The sequence below is a fragment of the Odocoileus virginianus genome, chromosome 1, assembly GCF_023699985.2.
Source record: "Odocoileus virginianus isolate 20LAN1187 ecotype Illinois chromosome 1, Ovbor_1.2, whole genome shotgun sequence".
NCBI classification, from domain to species: Eukaryota; Metazoa; Chordata; class Mammalia; order Artiodactyla; family Cervidae; genus Odocoileus; species Odocoileus virginianus.
In genome coordinates, this window is record NC_069674.1 from 23,394,459 (window position 1) to 23,399,985 (window position 5,527).

General features: G+C 41.0%; 1 non-coding gene across 1 annotated transcript; it reads left to right on the plus strand.

The window, feature by feature from the left end:
• Positions 1-4,980: 4,980 nt before the first annotated feature.
• On the plus strand, positions 4,981-5,113 carry LOC139036644 (small nucleolar RNA SNORA13). The gene has a single exon (XR_011489466.1). It is a non-coding gene; the product is annotated as a small nucleolar RNA SNORA13 (small nucleolar RNA).
• Positions 5,114-5,527: the final 414 nt, after the last annotated feature.

A 5,527-nucleotide genomic window follows, 5' to 3' on the forward strand; every position in this document is an offset into this window, starting at 1 on the left:
TGGTGGAGAAGGAAGATCCTGAGCTTGCCCCTCCCATGGGCACACCAAAACTACAGCTGTTTAGAGCGACCAGCAATGAGAATGACCTGAAGACGAGCAGAAAAATCTACAACTAAAGATGTGAATAAGGACCCACACAAGATGGAAAGTGGACCAGAGATGCAGTATAGTCTACACCTATATACCCCTGGGTAGGCAACCCACAAACTGGAGGATTATTACTACACCTATATACCCCTGGGTAGGCAACCCACAAACTGGAGGATTATTACTATGGCAGAAGTCCTCCCCAAGGAGCAAGGAGACCAAGCCCCAGATAGGGCTCTCCAGCTTGAAGGTTACCCAGAAGATAAGCCGTCAGAAGTCCATTGGGGCTTATGTTGAGGAGAGCCAGAGGGCTGTAGGAAATAAAGACTCCATTTTTAAAGGGCACACACAAAATTACACACACCCAGGACCCAGGGCATAGAGAGTAATTTGAAAGGGGTCTGGGTCAGACCCGCTTGCTTCTCCCAGAGAAGCAAGAAACACAGGGAGTCACCTTAGAGGCAGAGGCGGGCAGCTACCAGTTTACGGAGCTCATCCGACCACGAGGACACCGGTGTTGCAAGCACATTTTGGAATCCTCCCTCTAGCTTATTAGTGCTGGGGCCCAGCCCTGCACCACCAGCTAGTCGGCACCAGTCCTAGGAAACCCAGGTCAAGCAGCTTTCCAGGCAGGGACATGGCCTCCCCTACCAGCAGTCTGGCTGCCATAGGACCCCTGAATGGCAGGCTGCCCCAGGTCCTGGCCCTGCCCGCCAGTGCGTTAGCAGTTGCCCAGGATAGCCAGGGCCCTGAGCCAGCCTTCAGGACCTGGCCCTGCCCACAGCAGGCTGACACCAGATCCACCCCCCTGACCGTACAGCCGGAGACCCCAGGACCCAGCTCTGCCCACCAGTGGGCAGACACCAGCCACAGGACCCCCTGAGCTGAGGCCCCACCTAGCAGCAGCTGAAAGCCTCCACACTAGGCAAGGCCTGACAACCAACCTGACCAGGAGCTCTCCACATCTACCAACCCATTACAACAGAAGGGTCTACACAGCACAGAGGGTGTCCCCAGAGCATGTAGCTCTGGAGATCAGAAGGGCCCTACTGGGCCTCAGAGGACATCTCTTATATAAGACTGTATCTCCAAGATTAGGAAACATAATCAATCTACCAAATACATAGAAACATATACTAGAGAGGGGTTTCCCTGGTAGCTTAGCTGGTAGAGAATCCACCTGCAATGTGGGAGACCCTGGTTTGATTCCTGGGTCAGGAAGATCCTTTGGAGAAGGGATAGGCTACCCACTCCAGTATTCTAGGGTCTGTGGCTCAAACAATAAAGAATCCACCTGCAATGTGGGAGACCTGGATTCGATCCCTGGGTTGGCAAGATCCCCTGAAGGAGGGCATGGAACTCACTCCAATATTCTTGCCTGGAAAATCCCCAAGGACAGAGGAGCCTGGCGGGCTACAGTCCATGGGGTCACAAAGAGTTGGACATGACTGAGCATACACAGCATAAATACAGAATTAGGCAAAGTGAGTCAGAGAAATATGTTCCAAACAAAGGAACAAGATAAAACTCTAGAAGGAGAACTAAGTGGAGATAAACAGTCTACTCGATAAAGAACTCAAAGTATGACTATAAAGATGGTCAAAGAACTCGGAAGAAGAATGGAATACATCTTCTCATTAGAAGACAGAAGTATCTAACAAAGAGTTGGAAAATATAAAGAAAACCAAAAAGAGCTGAAGAATACAATAACTGAAGTGAAAAAATACACTAGAAAAAAAATCACCAGTAGATTAGCAGATGAGAGAAGCAGATCAGCAACCTGGAAGACAGAATAAAATCAGAGGGAAGCTGAACAGAAAAAAAGTAAAGCAATTTGAAAAAATGAGCACAGTTTCAGAGACCTCTGAAACAACATCAGTTCAGTTCAGTCACTCAGTCGTGTCCAACTCTTTGCGACCCCATGAACCACAGTATGCCAAGCCTCCCTGTCCATCATCAACTCCCGGAGTCCACCCAAACCCATGTCCATTGAGTCAGTGATGCCATCCAACCATCTCATCCTCTTTCGTCCCCTTCTCCTCCTGCCCTCAATCTTTCCCAGCATCGGGGTCTTTTCAAATGAGTCAGCTCTTTGCATCAAGTGGCCAAAGTATTGGAGTTTCAGCTTCAGCATCAGTCCTTCCAATGAACACCCAGGACTGATCTCTTTTAGGATGGACTGGTTGGATCTCCTTGCAGTCCAAGGGACTCTCAAGAGTCTTCTCCAACACCACAGTTCAAAAGCATCAATTCTTCAGTGCTCAGCTTTCTTTATAGTCCAACTCTCACATCCATACATGACTACTGGAAAAACCATAGCCTTGACTAGACAGACCTTTGTTGACAAAGTAATGTCTCTGCTTTTTAATATCCTATCTAGGTTGGTCATACTTTCCTTCCAAGGAGTAAGCATCTTTTAATTTCATGGCTGCAGTCACCATCTGCAGTGATTTTGGAACCCAGAAAAATAAAGTCAGCCACTGTTTCCCCATCTATTTGCCATGAAGTGATGGAACCGGATACCATGATCTTAGTTTTCTGAATGCTGAGCTTTAAGCCAATTTTTTCACTCTCCTCTTTCACTTTTATCAAGAGGCTCTTTAGTTCTTCTTCACTTTCTGCCATAAGGGTGGTGTCATCTGCATATCTGAGATTACTGATATTTCTCCTGGCAATCTTGATTCCAGTTTGTGCTTCCTCCAGCCCCAAGCATGCTATTAATAATATTTACATCATAGAGGTCCCAGAAGGAGAAGAGAGAAAGGAACAGAGAACATACTTGAAGACATAATAGCTAAACTAATTTGGGAAGGGAAACAGACATCCAGGTCCAGAAAGCACAGAGAGTCCCAAACAAGATGAACTCAAAGAGAACCACACCAAGACATACTGCAACTAAAATGGCAAATGTTAAAGATAAAGAGAGAATAGTAACAGCAACAAGGGAAAGCAACTAGTTATGTACAAAGGAACTCCCATAAGGCTATCTGGTTAGAAGGGAGTGATATATTTTAAATGATGAAAGGAAAAAAATCCTACAACCAAGAATACCTGCCTAAGCCACCATTCAGATATGAAGGAGAAATAAAGAGTTTTACAGACCAGCAAAAGCTAAAAGACTGCAGCACCATGAAACTAACTTTATAAGAAATGTTAAAGGGACTTCTCTAAGTGTTAAGGAAAAGGCCACAACCGAAAATTTTTAATTATGAGAGTATCTCATTGGTAAAGACAAAATATACAGCAAAAGTAGTAGATCAACTACCTATGAAGCTAGTAGGAAGGTTAAAAGACAAAGGTACAAAAAACCATCTATATCTATACTAAGTAGTTAAGGGATATACAAAACGATGTAAAATATGACATCAAAAATATTAAATGTGTGTAAGGGGGAGTAAAAATGCAGTGTTCTTAGATTGTAAAGTTAAGACAACTAAATAATCATATATATAGTTAATATGAACCTATAGTAACCACAAGCAAAAAAGCTACAGTAGATATACACACACACACACACACAAAAGAGAAAGGAATGCAAACATAAGACTAAAGATAATTAGCAAATCACAAGGGAGGAGAGCCAAAGAAGAAAGGAACACAAGAGAACTGCAAGAACAATGCCAAAACATTAACAAAATGGCAATACCTACATAATTGTCAATAATTAGTTTAATTGTAAATGGACTAAATGTCCAATCAAAAGATAAAGAGTGAGTGAATGAATACAAAAACAAGATACATATATATGCTGCCTACAAGAGACTCACTTCAGATCTAAAGATAACACAGACTGAAAAGATATTCCATGAAAATGGAAATAAAAAGAAAGCTGAGGTAGCAGTGCTTATATAGACAAAACAGACTTTAAAACAGACATTTCCAAGAGACAGAAAAGAACATTACATAATGATAAAAGGTTCAATTCCAGAAGAAGATATAACAATTGTAAATATGCATGCACCCCCAATAGAAGCACCTAAATACATAAGCCAAATATTAATAGACATAAAAGAAGCTTACAGTAACATAATAATAGTAGGTGACTTTAATGCCCAAATTATGTCAAAGGACAGATCATCCTGAGAGAAAAAAAAAATTTATATATATATATATTTCCATCCGAAAGCAGCAGAATACACATTCTTTTCAAGTGCACATAGAACATTTTCTGGGATAGATTCACATGCTAAATCATAAGACAAGTCTCAATAAATTTAAGAAAATTTAAATCATATCAAGCATCTTTTCTTACCACAATGCTGAGACTAGAAATACACTACAGGAAAAAAAACAACTGCAAAAACCACAAACATATGGAGTCTACACAACATGCTAGTAAACAATCAATAGATCACTGAAGAAATCAAAGAAATAAATACCTGGAGACAAATGAAAACAAAAACACAAAGATCCAAAATGTATGGAACTCAGTAAAAGCAGTTCTAAGAGAGAAGTTTATAGCAATACAAGCCCACCTCAGGAAATAAGAAATACCTGTAACCACCAAACCTCACACCTAAAAGAACTAGATAAAGAAGAACAAAGCCCAAAGTTAGTGGGAGAAAATAAATCATAAAGCTCAGAGCAGATATATAAATGAAATAGATACTTTTAAAAAAATAGAAAAGATCAGTAAAACTAAGAGTTGATTATTTGAGAAAAGGTAAACAAAATTGATAATTTAGCCAGAGTTACCAAAAAAAAAAAAAGGACCAAAATAAATAAAATCATAAATCAAAGAGGAGAAGTTACAAGAGACACCACAGAAATACAAAGGCTCATGAGAGATTATTAATTATACACCAATAAAATTGAAAACCTAAATAAACAAATTCCTACAAATGTACAATCTCCCAAGACTGAATAAGAAAGAAATAGAAAATATGAACATGCAGCCTTTGTGTTGCCCATTCACTTTTGGAAATTAGTGACTGTGGTGTCAAAAAAGGCATAAACCAAACACTTGCAGCCTTTTCCTGCCCTTGTATTTGAAATCTTTGGAGCAGGAGCTGCATAAGTAATAGCTGCAAAAAAAAAAAAAAAAGACAACCTAGACAGCATATTAAAAAGCAGAGACATCACTTTGCCAACAAAGGTCCATCTAGTCAAAGCTATGGTTTTTCCAGTAGTCATGTATGGATGTGAGAGTTGGACTATAAAGAAAGCTGAGTGCCAAAGAATTGATGCTTTTGAACTGTGGTGTTGGAAAAGACTCCTGAGAGTCCCTTGGACTGCAAGGAAATCCAACCAGTCCATCCTAAAGGAAATCAGTCCTGAATATTCATTGGAAGGACCGATGCTGAAGCTGAAATTCCAGTACCTTGCTGAAACTCCAGTACCTGATGCAAAGAACTAACTCATTGGAAAAGCCTCTGATGCTGGGAAAGATTGAAGGCGGGAGAAGGGGACGGCAGAGAATGAGACGGTTGGATGGCATCAC